General features: G+C 38.2%; 1 protein-coding gene and 1 long non-coding RNA gene across 2 annotated transcripts in view; one reads left to right on the top strand and one right to left on the bottom strand.

The window, feature by feature from the left end:
- LOC106081960 (uncharacterized) overlaps positions 1 to 21641 on the bottom strand; it is a 612487-nt gene that overhangs the window by 575318 nt on the left and 15528 nt on the right. Inside the window, exon 2 of the mRNA XM_059367731.1 lies at positions 7229 to 7269. The gene's annotated coding sequence lies outside the window, so the exon portion shown is untranslated. The remainder of the gene's footprint in view (positions 1 to 7228; positions 7270 to 21641) is intronic.
- LOC131997194 (uncharacterized) lies at positions 2242 to 2573 on the top strand. The gene is made up of 2 exons (XR_009398109.1): positions 2242 to 2272; positions 2349 to 2573. It is a non-coding gene; the product is annotated as an uncharacterized LOC131997194 (long non-coding RNA).

The raw sequence follows: 21641 nt of genomic DNA on the forward strand, positions 1-21641 counted from the left end.
CTCCCCATCCCCAAAACCTCCCCGCAGAGCATACTTACCAATTGGGACAATATGGATATCAAATGAAAGGTATTTAAAAGTAAAATAAAAATCCACTCCCCAAAAACCCTCAACAGGGCATATTTTCCGGTGGGGAGGATATGGGTATTAAATGAAAGATGTTTCGAAGTTGAGTACACATCGTTTATAAGAATTTGATCCAAGATGTCTACGGGGCACATTGGTTCAAGAGTGGCCGAAATTCATTTTTTTCATGTTCGCCGATTTGGATAATTTTTTGGTATTTTGTTGTCAGATAGTTGAATATTATGATTCCGTAATATTAGGCTGATATATTTAGTATTTCTTTGGACAGACACGCTCCAAGTTCATATATGTTCGCTTGTTTAAAATGGCATGCAAATTTACTGTATATTCAATCTTTTGGTACAATCACAGTAAACTTATCATTTGACTTTGTTGTATATTTTCGTAAATGGCAATTGTCATAGATGAGATTTGCATTAAAAAAAGTTGGAAAAAGTGCCACATAAAAAATTTCGTAGAACAAAATATAAACAACATCAAAATTTCAATGTTCATCAACTTCAGTGGACTGCATGTTTTTAGCGCTGTGGAGCGCTGTTTAACGAAAGACGTCAAATTACAGCTTGAAGTCTCAGCTAAAAGCTAAAAAAAAATTCAGCTGCTCATACCTGCTCCTTTCCAAAAGAAACAGTAAAAACTATAAAGTGATAAAGTAAGAAAACGTGAATTTTCGTTCATGCTTGTTGTTGTTGTTGCCATAATTCTTTACTGTTAACAACAATAGAAGATCAAGCGATAGACTATTAGGTGCTGTGTTATCATTCATTTATTATGTTGTTGCATGCAATAACAACTACACATTATGTCTTGCTCTCTTTATTGCACAAAATCTTTTCCGTTAGAGCTTAATAAGTAATACATTAAGTACCAACAACAATATACAGTTTCTGATTTAAATTTCTGCTTTTGGGTATACATTTCTAATATTATTGATATGCTAATTGACATTACATTGGCAAGTGCAGTGATAAGAGGTGTGTTTTTAAGTGATATCAAGATTTAATTTTATTAATTATGGAAAATGTAACAATTTCTTATTTAAATATTTGCGAAATATTAATTGATAACAACAGTGATATTGATGTTACTGTCGAAGTCATTGCAAATAGCAATGAAGGAATGACTGCTGAGGATGTTGAAGTCTTTACTGGATTTTTGAAAAAAAACTTTTTTACAAAGTTCAAAGATAGATGGCAAAAAGCAAGACGCATAAAAACCAGATTTCTTGATCTTAATGAAAATTGGCTGAAAAATGTCTACAAAGTGTGCAAATATACCGCAAACAATGAAGCACCAAGCTGTTCAAATATGGTTAAACGTGGACGTCCAGCAAAAGCCTTCGAGGATTGCCAACCGCGAACAAAGAGGACAAAGGTACAAGATTTTTGTGAAAACACCTCAATGGTGTTGATATCGTCTGCCGCAAAAAAAAGTGAGTGTTTAGACAAATCCATTAAGGCGTTCACCCCGGAGAAGGCACTTGGGCTGATACTTGATGCTTCGTTGTCAAAGCATCAATATGAGGTTTTGCGCAGTTCAGCTAGAGAAATTGGATTCGACATTTACCCATCCTACCATCAGGTACTGGAAGCAAAAAAAAAATGCTATCCTGCAAATGTTCAGGTGCAAGAAAGTTGTAGCAAAGTTTCTCTACAACAGTTATTAGATCATACAGTAACCAGGATTTTGATGACAAAAACCGAGAATGAGGTGACAGAACTCCCCAACGAACTGCAAATGTTCTCAAAATGGGGCTGTGACGGAAGTTCGGGACACAGTGAATACCATCAAAAATTCACAGATCCAAATGACTCCGATAAATATATGTTCTTAACGTCACTTGTTCCATTGACCCTCACAGAGCGTAATAATATGTCAACAATGTGCTGGAGAAATACAGAGCCATCATCAACTAGATTTTGCCGACCGTTAAAATTTGAATTTATACAAGAAACAGCTGAAGTTATAAATTCAGAGGTCAGTCGTGTTAATGACGAAATAAAAAATTTAAGAAATACTGTCGTTGAATTGCATAGCAGAAACTTCAATATTTCTCACACACTGAAATTAACAATGATTGATGGGAAAGTAGCTACTACGATTTCTGGAAGTTCATCTATGGCGGTTTGCTTCATATGTGGAGCAAAGCCCACAGAAATTATAGCAGAAGCTATTCTGCCAATAGGTATGTCTCTATTTAAAGGCCCTTATTCAATGATTTAATTTTCATTTTTTACATTTTAATTGATTGTTTGTATCAGGTATGCTGTCCGAAGAAGCTCAGGAAGCGAGGAATAAAGATTATAGAGCCTATAGATTACATCATTCGCGAAGAATTGGACGTGTAGCCACTAATGAAGATGTAATGCATAACCTTTTATTGTCTTCAGACCCATTTATAAATAGATTTCGCTCAAAGCTGCAAATCAAAAAATTGGAGTACGATAATGATGTTAAAAAATTATTAAAAGACTATGCTTAATTTATTTATTCATGTTTTTTCTATGGGAGGTGGCCGTAAAAGTGGGCGGATCAGGTATATATTTTCAGGAGCCCATTCTACAATTATAATAATTACTTTTTGTGAAAATTGAATTGATGCATTAAAAATTAAAAGTGGGCGGATATTTTTCAAATTTCACACAAATGATTCTGAGTGTTTAAAAATGCTATGTGCCAAAAAACAATGCCGTAGGTCAAAATTTAATTTTTACTTTGTATGGGAGGTGGGCGTAAAAGTGGGCGGATCATTTTGATTTTTCCATTTTTTCTTGATTCAAACAAAAAATGCCTATGTGCCAAGTTTCATTGTCCTTCGACAACTTCTTCTATTTTTAGCCGCTCGTTCAATGAACTTGAACCAATGTGCGGGGCCTCTCCAACCCCAAAAACCGCATGAATGTCCAACGTCACAAAATAGGTATAAAATTAAAGTTCTTTGAGAATTGACTACGAATTTGATATACACATTTGGTACCGAGTCTGGGACCGGCCCACCCACTAAATACCCTTCAATAGAACGTGTAGTTCGATCGGAATAATATGGGAATTTATGTTGATATAAGCATTCAAGAATCTAGGTTACGTCCTGCCGTTCAAAAAAGCCATGTAGATCTCGACATTATAAGACTCAAATATATTGTCTTTTGGGTCTAAGTGTCAGGGGCACCGACCCTCTCCTGCCAATAAAAACAACTCCAAACTGTCATGTAGGACGACCGAGAATATATTGTATTCAAATGAAAGGACGTATTAGAGGGGAATTGCCCTCCCCCATCCTATTTGAAAAAAAGGAATTAAAAATAATATTTGAAGGCCGACCGAGATAGAATAGGACAGCAATAAAAGGTCTTTGGTAGTAGAGTAAACTTTTTTCCCTCAAATTGGGATAGACATAGGTGGACTTTAAAAATGTGGTATCCCAAGTGGTAGCTTTGAAATACGATTTTTAATGTAGATAACCAAAACAAAAAAAATGAATTACTGCGGATTTAAAAGAGATCCGTTGCACTGAATATCTTGATAGCCATCTTTAAAATGCTTGAAATTAAAAAGCCAAACAAAATCGTGCTCTAGCACGATGCTGAAATTATTTCAGCGTCCGCCCCTAAACTCCCTTCAAACCGGCCATGTGGATTATGACAAAAAGGGGCTCTAATCTGATATCTGTTTTATGGCCAAGTGTTTCAGGGACGTCTCGCCTTATACTACTACTCCTACTCCTCAACCATACATGTATACCGACTATAGTAATATGTAGCTTAAATGTTGTTTTTGGAAGTAGAGTATGAATCGATATCCACTTTCGGGGCAAAGCGTTTGGCAACTCTAAGCCACCACCAAAACCAAGAGAATGAAGTAGATCTAACGTCCAAACTGAAATGGGCGGACCCTCCCCTTACCATATTTTCAAAAACGCCACATCTCGAAGATGGGTGGGGCGAAATTTAGTTTGTTTATAATAACTCAAAAACAAAAAATTGGTATCCTTATTTAGGTTGGGATATCCAAGGGGTTGCGCCACCTCCAAAGCCCGCCAAATGGAAATATAGACCAATAATAACAATATGGGGCTCAAATGAAAGGTATTTGAGAGTAGAGCACGAATCTGATGTAAGGAGGTTCACCTCACCACCAAAAATAACCCTTATCCGTCATATTTACCCAAAGGTATTTGGGAGTAGAGCACCAATATGATATCCACATTAGGACGAAATATCTGAAAGGCCACACCAGCACCCCAAACAGGAGTCATTTCCTGATATAATAGGGCTCAGATACAATAAGAGAGTGCCGAAGGCGCAGCGGACCGGGCCCTGTCCAGCTGGTATATATTACAAATATAATACCGTAATACCGTAAAAAATGCATCATTTATGAACTCATAGCAGCTATATCTATATATAGCCTAATCTCCACCGTATTCAAGAAGGCTATGAAAGTTTCTAATACAACCTTTCGTACCACATTTATCGGTTAAAAAATTTACCTTTTACGGGCCTTGCAACTTAAATCAGCAGATCGGTATATGTATATGACAGCTAAATGCAAATATAGATCGATCTGAAACTTAGGAAACACGAATATCGAGGAGCTTAACACAGCCCACTGTATTAAATTTCAGCAAAATCGAGTAATAAACGTGCTTTTATTGTTCCAAGAACTTAAATCGGGAAATCAGCGGCTATATCGAAATATAGCCTGATCTTGACCATGCTCGGTATGAATGTCGGGGGTTATAACGCATCTCATTGTGCCTAATTTCAGCAAAATCGGTAAATAAATTAACCTTTTATGGGTATAAAACTTTAAATCGGGAGATCGGTATATACGGAAGCTATATCCAAATCTGCTCCGATCTGAGCCGTATTGAACAGGGTTGTCGAGAAGCCTAATACAACTCGCTATACCAAATATCTGCGAAATCGGAAATTTGGGCCTATTATGGGCCCAAGGCCTTAAATTGAGAGATATCAGTCTATATAACAGCTATATCCAAAAAGCCTTAAAAGGAAGACAGTGTCAAAATTGGTTTCGCAAATTACGTTCTGGAGATTTTTCACTTAAAGATGAGCCACGTTCAGGTCGGCCAAATAAAGTTGATGATGACCAAATCAAAGCATTAATCAAATTGGATCGTCATGTAACTGAGCGTGAGATAGAAGAGAAGTTAAATATACCAAAATCAACCGTTCATTATCACATAAAAAGTCTTGGACTGGTGAAAAAGCTTGATATTTGGGTACCACATGTATTGAAAGAAATTCATTTAACAAACCGAATCAACGCTTGTGATATGCACCTTGAACGCAATGAATTCGATCCGTTTTTAAAACGAATCATAACTGGAGATGAAAAATGGATTGTTTACAACAACGTTAGTCGAAAACGATCATGGTCCAAGCATGGTGAACCAGCTCAAACCACTTCAAAGGCTGATATCCACCAAAAGAAGGTTATGCTGTCTGTTTGGTGGGATTGGAAGGGTGTGGTATAAATAGCTGCTTCCAAGGAACCAAACGATTAATTCGGATGTTTACTGTCAACAATTGGACAAATTGAATACAGCCATCAAGGAGAAGCGACCAGAATTGGTCAATCGTAAAGGTGTCATATTCCACCAGGACAACGCTAGACCGCACACATCTTTGGTCACTCGCCAAAAACTGAGTGAGCTTGGCTGGGAACTTTTGATGCATCCACCATATAGCCCTGACCTAGCACCATCAGACTACCATTTATTTCGATCTTTGCAGAACTCCTTAAATGGTAAAACTTTCGGCAATGATGAGGCTATAAAATCGCACTTGGTTCAGTTTTTTGCAGATAAAGGCCAGAAGTTCTATGAGCGTGGAATACTAAATTTGCCAGGAAGATAGCAAAAGGTTATCGAACAAAATGGCAATTATATATTTGATTAAAGTTCATTCTAAGTTTTATTAAAAATGCATTTACTTTCTTTTAAAAAATCCGCAATCACCTATTGGGCAACCCAATATATTTTTTGTACATATATATTTGGTAGTTAATTTAGTCTATAAGGATTTTGTAGTATATAAACTTAAGACAAAAAAAAATGTGGACCGATCTGGGCCAAATTAAACAGATATCGAGACATAATTCTTTGTCCCAAATGTCAGCGAAATCGGACAATAAATGCGCCTTTTATGGTCCCAAGACCCTTATTCGAGGTATCGCTCTATATGACAGCCATATCTAAATCTAAACCGATCCGAGCCGTATTGTACAAGGATGTTAAGAGGCCTAACACAACTCACTGTCCCAAGTTTTAACGAAATCGGATAATAAATGTAGCTTTAATGGGCCTAAGACCTTATATCGGCAGATCGGTCTATATGGGGGCTATATCAAGATATAGTCCGATATAGCTCTTTTTAGAACTTAACCTACAAAGTTCCAGCTCAATCTCTATTTTTACAGACTTTAGCGTGATTTCAACAGATAGACGGAAGGACAAGGCTAGATTGTCTTAGATTTTTACGACGATCAAGAATATATGTACTTTATAGCGTCGGAAATAAATAGCTCGAAGCGTTGCAAACGAAATGAGAAAATGAATGTACCCCTAGTTCGGTGGTGGGTGTTAAAAAGGATAAGAAAAACATCTTCATCTAGGCTTATTAACCAAAGCGAACAACCAACCAAGTTGTCTGTAGATCCTTTCGTATGCAATGAGTCATTCATGACTGACAGGATGCTTGCCAAAAATTTAAATTCTTTATATGCCCACATAAGAGGCTATTGCATGTTCTCACATATCTCTAGCTCAAAATGTAAAAGTTGGAAGTTTATAACGTTTTCAACGCCTCTTTCTTCAACGTAAGGCTATTATAGAGATTATCCTAAAAAAAAGCTTTAGCACTTTTACCATTTAAGGATAGCTAAGTTATCATCTCATTCACTTGAATGCCTGTTGCATCCCCCATAGAGACTGTTTGAGTTCTTAAGTCTTGTTTGCATTTTTGGTTACGTTGCCAGCTAAGTACTCTTTTGGAATTATACTTCGTGGAATTATTAAGAAGTTATGTAAAAGCATAAACGATACAAAAACGACTTGTTAACACCATGTATAAACAAACATTGCAGTGGCAGACAAATTTTGTTAAAAATTATTGCTTACCTTAAGTTGTTATTGTTGTGATTGTAGGTTGTGAGTTGAGTCTGAAAAAAATTAAAAAAAATTATTATTATAATTAATATATTGAAAGATTAGTAAAACAGAGATAGGTAGACATCGGCTATATATGCAAATGCATTTATTTGCTCCAAGCATAGGAAAAAATTGTAAAACACAGAAATTCGTTTCATCGAAAGTACGATAAGAAAATGCTAAACTAAAAATTTGTATATTTTGCATATATTATGCAAACTGCATATTAAGCATATTTTTTTAATATTTTGCATATTTTGAATATTTTTATACCCTCCAGCATAGGATGGGGTATACTAATCTCGTCATTCCGTCGTTTCGTCGTTACACCTTGAAATATTCGTCTAAGACCCCATAAAGTAGATCTATTCTTGATCGTCATGACATTCTAAGTCGATCTAGCCATGTCCGTCCTTTCATCCGTCTAACTGTTGTAAGCACTCTAACTTTCGAAAGAGTAACGCCAGGCGCTTGAAATTTTACTCAAATACTTCTTATGAGTGTCGATCGGTTGGGATTGTAAATGGGCCATATCGGTCCATGTATTGATATAGCTGCATATAAACCGATCTAGGATCATGACTTCTTGAGACACTAGAGGGCGCAATTTGTTTCCGATTTGCCTGACATTTGCATGAAGTGTTTTGTTATGTCTTCCAACAACTGGACCAAGTATGGTCAAAATTGATACATTACCTGATATACATCCCCTAAGAACCGATCTGGGATTGTGCGTTCTTGGGCCGCTAGAGGGCGCAATTATCACCTGATTTGGCTGAAAGTTTGCACAAAGTCTTTTGTTATGACTTCCAACAACTATGCCCAGTATGGTCTAAATCGTGTCATAACCTGATATAGCTTCCATTTAAACCGATCTCCCGATTATACTTCTTGAGCATATAGAGGGCGCAATACTTATCCGATTTTGCTGAAATATTGCACAACGACTTGCACCTTTGTCTTCAGCAGCCAAACCAAGTATGGCTCCAATCGGTTACTTGGTATAGCTCCAATAGCATAGCAATTCTTACCCATTATAATTAGTTTCATAAACTTGATAAATACGATCCATGGTAAGGGTATATAAGATTCGGCCTGCCCGAGTTTAGCACGCTTTTACATTTTTTACATCAAAAACGACAGATTTCATGTCCGTGAAAGTAACGTTAACTTTAACTAGCAGAGACACAAACCCATGCAATTACCAACACTCTGTAACAAGCTTAGCAGAGCTATGCTAACAATTTAACAGAAAAGATCTAAAAATAAAATCAAGAAAAATAATGAAAAAGTTGAGAGGAAACGACAAAAAGAGCACCAAAACAAACAAAAACACTTCAAATTTTGTAAAAAAGGAAGTAACAATGTAAAAAATGCATAACGGACAGATCTACAACACTAACAAGTCTAAAGCGAAAAGTGCAAAAACTGTCCAATTTGACACAGACCGGTCTAATCTTGGATATAGCTGACATATAGACCGATCTCACGATTAAATGCTTGGATCTAGAAAAGCCGCATTTATTTCGGGATTTCGCTGAAATTTAAAACAGTGAGTGATATTAGATCTGGCGACATGTATGCCCAATTTGGTCTAAATTGGATCATGTTTGGATATAGTCCGTTGAGAGGACTAAAACAACCCGCTGTACTAAACTTTAGCGAAATTCAAAAAATGCAACTTCTATGAGCTCAAGGCCCTAAAATATCTAAATATGGTTCGATGTCGATGCTTTTTGATGTCGAGTGAACTAGTAAAACTCTTTCTTTCAAATGTTAGCGAAATGAAGCAATAAATGCGGCTCTTATAGTCTTAAGACCTTAAATCGGAAGATCTATCTAAATCGAGGTTATATTAAGATATCGACCTATCTGGACCATATTCGCCATGGATGTCGATGATCTCAACACAGCTGACTTTGCTAATTTTCAACGAGATCGAGTACTTAATGTGCCTTTTAAAGGTCTAAGAATTTCAATCGGGAGATAGGTATATATGGCAGCTGTATCCAAATATTGTCCGATAAGAACCATACTCGGTATGTATATTGAAAAGCTTATTATAACTTAAACCACGGGTTTTTGCCAAATTTCAGCTTTTATTGGCCTTATACCTCAAGTCGGGAAAACGGTCTATATGGGGGCTACATTAAGATATATACTGACCTGAACCATGTTTGGCACAGATATCAATGCATTTTATACAACGGCTTTTGCAAAATTTCAGCAAAATCGGATAAAAATGCGGCTTTAATTGGCCTTATATCTTAAATCGTGAGATCGGTGTATATGGGGGCTATATTAAGATATACACCGATCTAAACTATAATAGGCACATATGAACTCAATACCACAGTTTGGGCCAAATTGTAACGAAATCGAATAAAAAAAATTAGTCTTTTATTGGCCTTATACCTTAAATTGGGAGATCGGTGTAAATGGGGACTATAACAAGAAGTTGGCCGATCTAAACCATATTCAGCACATATATCAATGAACTGAATACCACGGGTTTTGCCAAATTTCAGCGAAATCCTATATATAAAAATCTATTTGTGTTTGTTTGTAGGTTTGTTTGTTTGTTTGTATGTTTGTGTGTTCCTTATAGACACAGAAACGGCTGAACCGTTTTTCTTGGGAGGGCGGACCTTCCCCCTTCCCCTAATTTTCAGAAACGCCCGATCTCGGAGATGGGTGGTGCGATTTCAGCGAAATTTTGTGTGCTCTCATATGGTACCCTAAAAATAAAAATTTGGTATCCAAATTTCGGATGGGATACCTAGGGGGACTGCCCCAACCTAAAACCTACCAAACATATATTTAGACCAATCACGGCAATATGGGACTCAAATGAAAGGTACTTAGAATAAGAAAACGTATCTGATATCCAATTGTCGGACCAAGTGCTAGGGGGACCACCCCAAGCCCCAAAACACCCCTAAGTCGGACATATTTACCGACCATGGCAATACGGGACTCAAATGAAAGGTATTTGCGAGTAGAATACGAATCTGATATCCAAATGTGGGACCACGTTTCTGGGGGTCCACCCCTTCCCCGAAATACCCCCCAAACAGGACTTATTTACTGACCATGGGAATATGGGGCTTAAATAAAAGGTATTTGAGTGTAGAATTAGAATCTGATATCCAAATATGACACCAAGTGTTTGGGCGCCGCCTCCCCCCCAAAAACCTCCCCCAAAGGGGACACATTTACGACCATAGCCACATGGGGCTCAAATGAAATGTCTTTGGAAGCAAAGCACGAATCTGATATCAATATTCGGGAAAAGTGTTTATGGGGCCACCCACCCCCCCCAAGACCACCCAACTAGGAAGTATTTGCTGACTATTGCAATATGAGGCTCAAATAAGAGGGTTTTTAGTGTAGGACACGAATCCGATATAAATTTTCCAGGCCAACTCACTGAGTGGCCGCCCATCCCTCAAAACACCCCCCAAGCCGGTCATGTTTGCCGAATATGGAAATATGGGGCTCAAATTAAAAGTATGTGGGAGTAGACCACGTATATGATATCAACATTAGGGGCCATCTGTCTTGCGGACGTCCACCATAACAACCCCCTAATAGGACGTATTAGCTCACCAAGACAATTTGGGTCTCAAAGAGAGTGGAACTAATTTTTAATTGCTTTTAGGGCAATACCCCAAACCGGACATATTTTCTGACTTTTGCAATAAGGAGTTTAAATGAGATTAGAAAACGAATTTGATATCCAATTTTGAGTGCAATGGCATTATCGGATTCAAATAAATGATAAATAGATATATGAGAATAGAGTACGTTGCTGATATATTTTCCGGGCTTAGTGTTTGGGGGACCACCCCAATCGCCAAAACACCCCTAAATCGGGCATATTTACCCACCATGTCAATGTGGAGCTTAAATGAAAGGTATTGGGGGTAGAGCAAGAATTGATACCCATTTTCGCAAGAATTGATACCCAAAATACCCCACAAACAGCAATTTTTTTGTGACCATCGCAATATGGGGCTCACATAAAGGTGTTTGGAAGTAGAATACGAAATTGATATCCAAATGTAGGACCATGTATTTAGGGCATCACCCCTTTCCCAAAACACCCCCAAAGGAAAAAAAATTTTCAACCATGCCAATATGTGGCTCAAATGAAAGGTATTTGAGATTAGATAACGAATTTGATAACCTATTTTGGGGCCATGTGTTTGGGGGACGGCTCATCCTGTAAACTCCTCTTAAGCCAATGGCAATACGGGGTTTAAATAAATGGTATTTGAGAGAAAAGCACGATGCTGATATTTTTTCAGGGCCATGTAGCTGAGGGACCACCTCTCCCCCTAAAACACCACTAAATCAGACATCATAAGAATATCGAGCTGAAATTAAGTATTTTAAGAATGGAGTACACCTTACATCCAATCTTAAATTCTTAAAAGATCATATGGGATTCTGATAAAGGCACTTATATTGTTAAACTGTTAGTCAAGTTAGCATGGTATTTCACTAAAAGATCTTTAATTGTCGAAAATAAATATTCCAAGGAAACTTTTGTTCCATATAAAGTAAAAGAAGGCGCAGCATAGCGGGCCCGGGTCAGCTAGTAATATCTATAATCCTCAACCCTTGTTTACAATTATTCATATAACACATATTCTACGCTTCAGCATAACAACTAAAACTTGGTCATTTTGTAATCCCTCTAAACTTATTACCCCTTACCTTAACTTTGTCTTGACTTTACAATTTTTAAAATGTTAAGGCAAAGTTTTAAGGCAGTACAATGAACATTTAATTTTATATCATCTTTAGCTTGAATGTAATATATAAAGTTTTAATAACATTAAACTCTTGTCATACATTTAGTTATAAAACAAGTCAAGTAGATGCCAAAACACTTACTTTGTTAAAGACTCTTAAAAACAACAAATCCTTCGTCGTATGGTGTTAAGCATTTAACACCAACCAACACACATGTTTTGTAATTTTATTCTCATATACAGGCGCGACGAGTGCTTTGTTTGGATACCCCCATGGATTACAAACAAACATAGCTACTACACAATGCCATTGCATGGTGCATGCATTGCAATATACACAGAGTTGAATTACAATTTTGTTTACACATACATAGCTTACACATATACATGCAAAAACCTAAATTAACGTTTGTTCATCATTGCAAATACTAATGCGCTTTGGGGTAAATTTTTTTCGTTGTTCAAACGAATTGTAATAAGCTTTTGTTTTGAATAACCTCAGTAAAAAGGTGTAATAAGCCTACTTCCGCTATTGGTTGGGGATATACTAGTTTTTATTACATTTGTGGAATGCGAAATATTAATTCAAGAGCCTATCTTTTTATATATAAAAATCAATTTGTGTCTGTTTGTCGGTTTGTTTGTATGTTTCTTTGTGTGTTCCTTATAGACTCAGAAACGGATGAACCGACTTTCATGAAATTTTCACTGATGGTGCATAATGATCCCATGGTGAAAATAGGGTACTAAATTTTTTGATATCTGAAGAAGAGGGGCGGACCTCCCATTACCCAAATTTTCAGAAACGCCCGATCTCGGTGATGGGTGGTGCGATTTAAACAAATTTTGTTGTCTCTCTCATAGAAACCTAAAAATAAAAATCCGGTATCTAAATTTTGGATGGGGTACCTAGGGGGGCCGCCCCACCCTCAAATCCTACCAAATACATATTTAGACCAATCACGGCAATATGGGACTCAAATGAAAGGTATATAGGATAATAAAACGTATCTGATATCCAATTGTCGGGTCAAGTGTTAGGGGGACCACCCCAACCCCCAAACACCCCTAAATCGAACATATTTACCGACCATGGCAATATGGGATTCAAATGAAAGGTATTTGCGAGCAGAATACGAATCTGATATCCAAATGTGGGACCAGGCTTCTGGGGGTTCACCCCTTTCCCGAAACCCTCCCCAAACAGGACTTATTAACAGACCATGGCAATATGGAGTTTAAATAAAAGGTGGTTGAATGTACAATACGAATTTGATATCCAAATGTTGGGCGAAGTTTTTGGGGAGCCGCCCCTCCCAAAAACAACCCCAAAAGAACAAAAATTTACGACCATAGCATTATGGGGCTAAAAAGAAAGATCTTTGGGAAAAGAGTTAATGGGGCCACCCTACCCCCATGGTCGAAATAAATGATGTTTGAGAGTATTGCACGATGCTGATAATTTTCAGAGCTAAGAGCGGGGGGTCTCAAATGAAAAGTATTGTGGAGTAGTGCGCCCACTTTCGGGAGCAATTTACTGAGGGTCTATCCCTTCTCCAAAACACCACCCAAAGAGTACAAATTTACCGACCATGGTAATATTAAGCCACTTATTGCCATGGTCGGTAAATGATAGGTATTTGAAATTAGAAAACAAATTTCAATACCAATTGTTGGGGCCAAGTGTTTGGGGACGCCTCATCCCATAAACTCCCCTTAAACCAATGGCAATATGGGGTTTGAATGAATGGTATTTGAGAGTAGAGCACGATCCTGTTATTTTTTCAGGGTTAAGTGTCTGGGGAACCACCCCATCCCCCAAAACACCCCTAAATCTGAAATATATATTTACCGACCAATATAGGGCTCAAATGAATGGTATTTGGGAGTAGATCACGAAATTTATACCCATTTTGGCAACCACGTTTTTGGGTTCCACACTGCACCCTAAACTCACCAACCATCACCCTGAGTGCCTTCCCACTCCCAAAATCCACCTGAGACTATCGGGCTCAAATAAAGTCTTTCAAGAATGACCCTAAACCCTCCGAGCGAATTTATAAACCAATTACGATCATATGGATTCAGAAATAGGCAGTTATATTGTTATACTGGTAGTCAAGCGATATACCATTTTCGTAGAATGGCATTTCACTAAAAGCTCTTTAATTGTCGAAAATAATATTCAAATGATAATTTTGTTCCTTATAAAGTAAAAGAAGACGCAGTGGAACGGGCCCGGTTCAGCTAGTTAAGTATATATATTCTTGACCGACATGCATTGGCGTAGCTAGATATTTTTCCGGTGGGCTACAGCCTACCAAAACAAACATACAAACAAATAAAAATGTGTGGCCTAGCCGATATTAACACATCTTGGGAATCTACCACCAAGGATTTTGTTAAAAATTTCCCCCATTCAACATAGTTCAACACATATGCGTATTTTACGTAAAATTTTTCTGCCAAATAAGCACCAATTGAAGCTTCTAGGGGTCGTAGAAGACTAATCGGGAGTTCGGTTTGTATGGGAGCTATATCAAATAAAAGACCGATCTTTATGTCAGTTGCTGGAAGTCTTAACAAAATATTGCGTGCAAATTTTCTGCCAAATCAGATAACAATTGCGGCTTCCAAGGCTTCAAGACATCAAATCGGGAGATCGGTTTATATGGGAGCTATATCGGAGGCCACCGTAGCGCAGAGGTTAGCATGTCCACCTATGACGCTGAACGCCTGGGTTCGAATCCTTGCGAGGCCATCAGAAAAAAATTTCAGCGGTGGTTTTCTTCTCCTAAAGCTGGCAACATTTGTGAGGTACTATTCCATGTAAAACTTCTCTCCAAAGAGGTGTCGCACTGTGTCACGCCGTTCGGACTATAAAAAAGGAGGCCCCTTATCATTGAGCTTAAACTTGAATCGGACAGAACTCATTGATATGTGAGAAGTTTGCCCCTGTTCCTTAGTGGAATGTTCATGGGCAAAATTTGCATTTACATATCGAGGTACAGACCGATTTCGACCGTACTTGGCACAGTTGCTGGAAATCATAATAAAACACTCCGTTCAAAATTTCAGACCACTCTGATAACAGTTACGGCTTCTAGGGGCTCAGGATTTCAAATCGGGAGGTCGGTTCAATGGAAGCTATATCAGGTTTTAAGCCGATTCAGACCATAATTTGCAACATTGTTGAAATCGGAAAACAATTGCGGCTTTCAGGACCTCAAGACGTCAAATCGGGAAATCGGTTTATATAGGAGCTATATCAGGGCATAGACAGATTTCGACCGTACTTGGAACGGTAATTGGAAATCATAACAAAACACTATGTGCAAAATTTCAGTTAAATCGGATAAAATTTGCGGCTTCTAAGGTCTCAAGATGTCAAATCGGTAGATCGGTTTATATGGGATCTATACCTAAATCCGAACCGATATGGGCCATTTGCAATCCCCAACGACCTCCATCGATATAAAGTATCTATCGATTCAGAACGACGGGACGATCAAGAATATATATACTTTATGGGGTCTTAGACGAATATTTCGAGGCGTTACAAACGGAATGACTAGATTAGTATGCCCCTATCCAATGGTGGTGGGTATAAAAACTTTAATTTCTTTTTTATACCTTCCACCATAGGATGGAGGTATACTAATTTCGTCATTCTGTTTGTAACTCCTCGAAATATTCGTCTAAGAGCCCATAACGTGTATAAATTTTTGATCGTCATGACTTTTTAAGCCGATCTAGCCATGTATGTCTGTCTTTCCATCCGTCAGTCCGTCCGTCTGTCTGTCGAAAGCAAGCAAACTTTCAAAGGAGTAAAGCTAGGCGCTGAAATTTTGCACAAATACTTCTTATTAGCGTAGGTCAGTTGGGATTGTTAATGGAGCATATCGGCCCATATTTTAATATAGCTGCCATACAAACCAATTTTAGACCTTGAGGGCACAATTTGGCTGAAATTTTGCATAAGGTGTTTTTGCTATGATTTCCAACAACTGTACTGAGTTTGGTTCAAATCGGTCCATAACCTGATATAAGTGCCATATAAGCCGATCTTGGATCTTGACTTCTTTAGTCTCTGGAGGGCGCAATTCCTATACGATATACGCTATACGCTGAAATTAGGCCTGACGTATTTTGTTTCAACTTTCAACAACTGTGCTATGTAAAGTTCAAATCGGACCACAACCTGATATAGCTGCCATATAAACCGATCGTGGATCTTGACTTCTTGAGCCTTAAGAGGACGCAATTCCTATTCGATTAAGCTGAAGTTTTCATTGACGTGTTTTGTTATAACTTCCACAAAATGTGTTCCAATATGGTTCAAATCGGTCCATATGTAGCTCCCATATTCACCGATCTGGGATCTTGACTTCTTAAGCCTGTATAGGACATAAATATAATCCGATTTGGCTGAAATTTTGTACAACGGCTTCTCCTATGACCTTCGGCAAACGTGTTAAATAAGGTCTGAATCGGTCTATAGCCTGATACAGCTCCCGTATAAACCGTTCTCCCGATTTTCCCTCTTGGGCCCCTTAATGGCGCAATTCTTAGTCGTATTGGCTGAAATTTTAAACAACGACTTCTACTATGGTCTCCAAAATTTAATTCAATTATGGTCCGGATCGGACCATAACTTAATATAGCTCCAATGGCACAAGATACCGGCAAAAGAAGTACCGGGAAAAGAACTCGGCAAATGCGATCCATGGTGGAGGGTGTTTGAAATTAAGTTTTCATAAACCAATATAGTTTTTTCGTAGTCACAAATTAATTGTGTGTAAAATTATTTTACAGTGTTCTGCTAATGCCAATAACAGAGGGCTGTTAGGTCAGTGGTTTGTGTCTCCACTAGTTTAATTCGGAATTTATCTTATCTCACATATATGGTAGCAAAAATAAAATAATCTCTTGTAATTGTCACAATTCGATTATCGCAAAAATTTATTGCCAGTTTAACATTTATTTCTGTATCCCTTTACCAAGAACCTTATGAATTATTTAAATTAAATATATAAAAATATTTATCCCCCATGGCTTAGCAGAAAAACACATGTGCTATATGTCCCCATTGATTTATTTACCAACTGCCATAAATTGTGCACTTGTACACTTTTAATCTCACCCTTGATGACATTTGATTTATTAAATTTTATATCCATGTTTCAAATGCGCTGGCACAACCAATTAGAGCACGCATATTTTCCATTAACTACCATTTAATGAATTATAAGCTTTAATGGTCTGCCACAAGGACTTTTATTTGATGAAATTGAAATGTTTAAAAAAGAAAATTCAGTTCAGTAAAGCCAATAAAAATGTGCACGCGGCCATTACATTGACATACTGAATGTGGAATATTTATTTACAAATTGATTGAAATTGAGCTGCACATACTGTTGCGCATTTCGTGGGGGGCGGAGTTTGAGGGCCAAAAGCTGTTCGTAGCTTACCTCAAAGGGGGATGACTTTATTTATTTAGTTTAAGGATATTGGAGTTTAATGGAATGATTTGAGTCTTTGGAAGTATATATGAGCAGAACTTTAGACCATCGCCAATTTATCTAAATTTTGTTGGATAAGAATTGTAAAATCATAGAAAATTTTATTGAAATTTGATTTCATGGGAATTTTATCCAAATCTAGTTTTCATTTGTCTAAATTTGATTTCCATAAAAAAGTTGGCTAAATTTTATTTCCATAGACGGACTAGGTTTAAGTAGCAGCATCCATCAGACTCACTCAAACGTTTTCGTACATTGTGATATAACAAGAACAGGAGAAGGAAGACTCCTTCTAGTTTCTACCATCAAAACAACCAGATTGCTTTAAAAAGCGCAAGAACTTGCAAATGTTAACATCAACTAAATCCGATAAGTTTGCAAAGAAATTAGAACCCAAACCCAAATCGGGTGAAAAATCGAAAAATTGGATTTTCATAAAAAAAATGAATTGAAATTAGATTTCATTGCGAATTTTGTTGAAATTTAATTTGCATTGAAATTTTGTCTAAATTTGATTTCCATAGACGGGTTAGGTTGGGTTAAAGTGGCGGTCTCTATCAGACTCAGTCAGACGTTTTCGTGCATTGTGATACCATGGGAACAAGAAATGGAAAATTCCTTCTAGTTCCTACCGTTGCCGCTGATTCAGACAAATTCTCAAAGAAATAAGAACCCAAAGTGTAACTCCTTCTAACTGTCAGTGTGGGACACACACACTGCAGATGTTTTGGGTTGCCCAAAAAGTAATTGCGGATTTTTCATATAGTCGGCGTTGACAAATTTTTTCACAGCTTGTGACTCTGTAATTGCATTCTTTCTTCTGTCAGTTATCAGCTGTTACTTTTAGCTTGCTTTAGAAAAAAAGTGTAAAAAAAATATATTTGATTAAAGTTCATTCTAAGTTTTATTAAAAATGCATTTACTTTCTTTTAAAAAATCCGCAATTACTTTTTGGGCAACCCAATAGTATCTTCTTTATCGGCGTCCTCACAGCTTTTGCAGGACAGGTTAGGTTAGGTTAAAGTGGCAGACTGCATCTCCTCAAACGTTTTCATATATTATGATACCACAGGAACAAATTGCAAATTGCAAATTTTGCCCATGAACATTCCTCTAAGGAACTGGGGCAAACTTTTCACATAGCAATCAGTGCAGTCCGATTCAAGTTTTAAGCTCAATGATAAGGGGCCTCCTTTTTGTAGCCGTGTCTGACCGGCGTGCCGCAGTGCGACACCTCTTTGGAGAGAAGTTTTACCTGGCATAGTACCTTACATTTGTGTTGCCAGCATTAGGAGGGGAAAAACCACCGCTGAAAATTTTTTCTGATGGTCTCGCCATGATTCGAACCCTAGCGTTCAGCTTCATAGGCGGACATGCTAACCTCGGCGCTACGGCAGCCTCCACAGAAACAGGAGATGGAAAATTCCTTCTAGTTCCCACCACTGAATCATCCAGATCGCTTAAAAAAGTCCAAAAACTTGGGAATGTCTACGTCCGCTGATTCAGACAAGTTCTCAGTGTGGGACACACACTTCAGATGTTCTAGTATCTTGTTTCTCGGCGTCCTCACAGCTTCTGCAAAAGTTGTTACTGGCAACCTTCAGTCTGTAAGCATGTTTTCCGATCAGAAAGTGGCCTGTTATGAAGCACACTACGACTAAGACGTCTGTTCTAGCCAGTGACAGCAAGGTGGTAGACCTCTTCAAGTCTATATTAGGCCACATAATTTTCGAATGTTCACAACCGGCCTTTGTGACCATCTATCATTCGTTGCCCTTCGGCCCTAATCCTGAAAGGCTTACCTTACATGTTGCTAGAGGCATACCAACAGATTCCAATTCCCTTGGAATGTGAAAGGTAGTTTCTAGTCTCGCAATGTCGTCTGCTTTACAGTTCTGTGGGATATCTCTGTGGCCCCGTACCCATAACAGACGAATTTTTAAATGTTCAGCCATCTCGTTGAGAGAAATGCGGCCATCGATTCTTGAATTCAGAAATATATTCCCCAAAGATTTAATGGCTGCCTGGCTGTCCGAGGAGATTTTTATACCAATCGTCGATATGACCAGTCCGAGTTCTTCAGTACAAAGGCTCAACTGGTTGTCTAGTTTGAAACCATTATTATAGTAGTCTATGCAGCTTCTATTACCAGGGTATTGCAGTTCCAATCGGTTCTATCAGGAACAGTAGAACAGAACAGTACAGTACTTTTTTGTCAAAAATAGGCCTAGGCATTGTCTAATCGACACTGCCTGGAACATCGGGCATTGTATCGAAGATAACACAGTGTCCGTAGCAGCCACATGACCAAAGAGAAAAAACCGTTGGCCTCAGAGCAGTGGTCGCAGCAATTTATCTAGCCACAATGTTCAGAGGCATTAGGTTAGGATAGGTTGAGGAAGAGTTTGCGGATATTTACCCTGGAATGAAACAAAAAGGACAAAATCAGCTCCTACCATCTCTTTGTTGACTATCAAGACGCTTTCGATAGCTCTATACGTTCAAAGGTATTTCAAGCCATGTCTGAGTTTGGTACACCTACAAAATTATTGAGACTCTGCAGGATGACACTTGCTGAAGCACATTCTGCAGTAAGAATAGGAAAGAATCTCTCCGAACCATTCAATACCAGGTGAGGTTTCAGACAAGGAGAGACAGCTTATCGTGTGTTCTCTTTAATACCCTGCTGGAGATTAAAGAGAACACACGCAGATGTGAATAGATATGGCACACTACTCACAAGACAACACATGCTGCTCGCCTATGTCGGCAACATCGATATTAGGGGTCGGTACCCATTATCAGCTTGGCACCTCCGATTTTAAATAGCTCAGCGTGAAACTCGTCGCCTCCTGCTGCCTTGTTGTTCTTCAATCGGGCCACAGCTATTTGGGCCTCATTCTGACTATGAGCTAAATATTCTATACCATCATCAGGGATTGGTTCTGCGGTATCCTCTTCGCCGCCATCGTCGGATACTAGCAGCTGGGTAAAATGATATTTCCATATCCTCAGCACACTATCTTTATCAGTTACCTGATTTCCTTCTTTGCAGGAGTATGTGCATGTACCAAAGTCATCGGTTTGAAGTTTGATTCTTTGGTAGAATTTCCGGACTTCATTCTGACTCCTGTACATTTAAAAAAAAGGAAAGGCTCGCGTCTTTCCTTTTTCTTCTTCTTTCTGCGGAATAGACGTTTCTCCTCTCTCCTTTTTCCCGATACTTCTTTATCAAATCCAGTGATCGGTTTATATGGGGGCTATATCAGTTTATAGACCGACTAGGATCGTTCTTAGCATGGATGTTTCAAGTCATAACACAAGTCGTTGTTCCGAATTTCAGCCAAATTGGATGAAAATTGAGGCTTCCAGGGGCTCAAGACGTAAAATCCGGCGATCAGTTTATATGGGAGCTATTGTATATCAGTTAATAGACCGACTAGGATCGTACTTGGCTGGATGTTCGAAGGCACAACACAAAACTTTGTTCCAAATTTCAGCCAATTCGGATAAAAATTACTAGGAGCTCAAGAAGTCAAATCTGGGGATAGGTTTATATGGGGACTATATCAGTTTAAAGACCGACTATGATTGTACTTGGCATGGATGTTAGAAGTCATAACACAAAACTTTGTTCCAAATTTCAGCCAAATCTGATGAAAATTGAGGCCACTGGGGACTCAAGAAGTCAAAAACGGGGATCGGTTTATATGGGGGCTATATGGGTTTATGGAGCGGTTCGGATCATGAATATTGGAAATCATAACAGAAGTCTTTATTTCAAATTTCAGCCAATTCTAATGAAAATTGATAGGCTTCAAGAAATCTAATCGGGGGATCGCTTTGTATGGGGACAATATCCAAATCTGAACCATTATGACACATTTGCAATCCCCAACGACTTACATCAACAGGAAGTATATGTGCAGAACTTAAAGCGGCCAGCTTTACGCGTTCGACCGCTATCGTGATTTCGACAGACGGGCGAACGGATATGGCTATATCGCTTCAGAATGTCGAAACGATTTAGAATATATATACTTTATTGGGTCGTAGATCATATTTCGAGGTGTTACGAACGGAATGACTAAGTATTCCCCA

The sequence above is a fragment of the Stomoxys calcitrans genome, chromosome 4 (genome assembly GCF_963082655.1).
Source record: "Stomoxys calcitrans chromosome 4, idStoCalc2.1, whole genome shotgun sequence".
NCBI lineage: Eukaryota > Metazoa > Arthropoda > Insecta > Diptera > Muscidae > Stomoxys > Stomoxys calcitrans.